At 79.8% G+C, this 2,500-nt stretch overlaps 1 non-coding gene across 1 annotated transcript; it reads left to right on the top strand.

The window, feature by feature from the left end:
• Positions 1-2,265: 2,265 nt before the first annotated feature.
• Positions 2,266-2,418, top strand: LOC143692940 (5.8S ribosomal RNA). The gene has a single exon (XR_013180477.1). It is a non-coding gene; the product is annotated as a 5.8S ribosomal RNA (ribosomal RNA).
• Positions 2,419-2,500: the final 82 nt, after the last annotated feature.

Below are 2,500 nucleotides of genomic sequence, written 5' to 3'. Positions count from 1 at the left end.
GTGGCGGGGGCGCCTTCGGGGCCCCGGAGGAGGCGGCTCCTCCGGCCCTTCCCGCACCGGGGAGCGGGGGCCTTTGCCGGCCGCGGCAGAGTGTCCCGCTCTCGGGCCGAGCGGCCTCCGTCTCGCGCGCGGCCGAGGAAATCCGAGGGCCGAGGCCTCCGGGCGTTCCGGGCCGCGCTGGGTGGCGCGCGCGCGCGCCCGAGGTTGTGCTCGGTGGTCGGGCCCGCGTGTCCCCCGCGCCGGCGGGGCGGCCCGAGCCGCGGCGGTCCTCTCGGGCGCGCAGCGCCGGGCTACTGAGGGAAACCCCGGGCCCCGAGAAGGACGTGGCGGTGGTGGCGGCAGATGTCGGGCGCGCCCCCGCCGGTGGACGCTCCCCCGAGGGCGGCAGCGGGGGAGGCACCCCGGCGGGGCCATGCAGGTCGTTTCCCTCGCCCCAGGGCCAGGTACCTAGCGCTCGGCGCCTCGGCGGTCCCCCCAGGTTTTCTTGCCCTCGGCGTCGTCAAACGCTGCGGGTTGTGGGCCGAAAGGGGGCCGGCGGGGCCGGGCGGCGGTTTAAAGACTCGGGCGGCTCGGCGCGGCCCGCCGTGGCGGCGGCGGCGGCGGTGGCGGCGGCGGGCGTGTGCCGCGGGCGGTGGCCGTGCGGGGCGCCACTGAGGGGTGGGGAGCAGCTACTCCCGCCGATCCCCTGCGGTGGTTGTCCCGTGGCCACCGGCCGCGCTCCTCCGTCGCGGCCGTCGTCGTCGTCGTCGTCCCCGCCGCGCGCCGCGGGCGGGGTCAACCGCGCCGCGCCGGGGAGGGGCGCCCTGCCCCCCCCTCTCCGTGGCCCGGCCTCGGCGGAGAGGCCGCGGCGCGCGGTCGGCCGCGGGGGCCGACCCGCCCGCCTCGTGGTAACGGGCGACGCCCGGCAGAGAGCGCGCGCTCTCTGCCCCTTCCTCGGCCGCGGGGCGACGGCCGCCGGGGCCCGCCCGCGCTCTCTCTCCTGGGCCCGCCGCCGCGGTCTCTGGCGCGCGCGGCGGCGCCGCGTCCGGCGCGTCCGGCGCCTCTCTTCCCCTCGACGGCCTTTCCTTCCTCGAAGGCGCGGCGCGGCGGCGCCGTCGTCCGCCGGCCGTCCCCTGGCTCGACCGCCCCGCCCGCCGGTGGGGGGGGGCGAGCGCTCGGCGGGCCCTCCGGCGGCGGAGGCCCGCGAGCGCGGGCGACCCCGTGGCGAGCGGCGGCGGCGCCGCTCGACGGGTGTCCCTCCCTGCGGGGACGGTCGGCCGGACGGCGCCCGCCGTCGGCCGGCGGCGGTCCCGTCCCGGGCTCCGCTCGTCGCCTCGCCTCCGTCGCCCTTGCCCGCGCGGCCGCGTGTGGGCCGCGCAGGAAGGCGTGCGGGGGCGGCCGCGGGGGCGCTCCTCCCCGCCCGGTCTCCGCGTGCGAACGAGGAGAGCGGGCGCTGCCCCCCGGCTCAGCCGCCGCGGCGCCTTCCCGCCGGGCGCGTGCCCGAGGCGAGGGGCCCCGGCGGTGCGAGGCGGCGGCGGCGGTCCCGGGCGTGTGCCGCCCCGGCGGCGGCCGGGTCTGCCGTCCGGCAGGCCTCGGGCGCAGGCGACGCCGGCTCGGCTCTCGGTGGCGCCCGCCTCCGGGGCCGGCGGCGGAGCGCGTCCGCCGGTCGCTCGCCCGCCCGCCCGGCGGGGGAGCGGTCCCGCGGGAGGCGTGCCGGCGGGCTGTGCCGGTCGCCGTCGCGTGCCCGTCTCGAGCCCAGGGGAAAGGCCCGTGCCCGTGGTGGGGGGAAGAGAGAGACAACGCCGGCCGCGCGGCGGCGCGGCGGCGCTCCGCGCCAGGCCCGCGGCGTCGGGGCCGAGGGGAGAGCCGGCGCGGCGCGGGGGCCGACGGCCGCGCGCCCCCGGCCGCGTGCCGTGTGCGTTGTGCGCGTCGTCCCGTGAAAGCGAGAAGCGGGCGGGCCGCCCTGTGCCCCCCGCGTGTCCGGCGCGCGCCGCCCGGCCCTCCGCGCGGAGGCCGGGCCGAGCCCGGGCGCCTGGGCCGCCTCCGAAGGACGGCGTGGGTGAGGTCGGCGTCTCCCCTCGCGGGGGGAGGCGGTCGGGGGCGCGGGCTCCCCCGCCTCTTGGCCGGCCTTCGGAGAGTGGGTTTGTTTTTTTCCTTTTTTTTCCTCCCGTTTTCCGTGTGCTCGTACGGTCTCGGAAGCCAGGCGCGCGCCCGCGCGTCCTCGGCGGCATTGTCCTAAACCAAAAAAGGGGCCGCTCTGGCGTGAGCGGTGCCCGAAAGGCAGACAACTCTTAGCGGTGGATCACTCGGCTCGTGCGTCGATGAAGAACGCAGCTAGCTGCGAGAATTAATGTGAATTGCAGGACACATTGATCATCGACACTTCGAACGCACTTGCGGCCCCGGGTTCCTCCCGGGGCTACGCCTGTCTGAGCGTCGCTTGACGATCAATCGCCGTCCGGGGGCCACCCCGGCGGCGCGGCTGGGGTCGCCTCGCAGGCCCGTCGCCCGCGGCGGGCGG

Source organism: Agelaius phoeniceus, unplaced genomic scaffold (genome assembly GCF_051311805.1).
Source record: "Agelaius phoeniceus isolate bAgePho1 unplaced genomic scaffold, bAgePho1.hap1 Scaffold_109, whole genome shotgun sequence".
NCBI classification, from domain to species: Eukaryota; Metazoa; Chordata; class Aves; order Passeriformes; family Icteridae; genus Agelaius; species Agelaius phoeniceus.
Note: the sequence above shows the minus strand (reverse complement) of the source record. Positions and strands in the feature narration are given on the sequence as shown.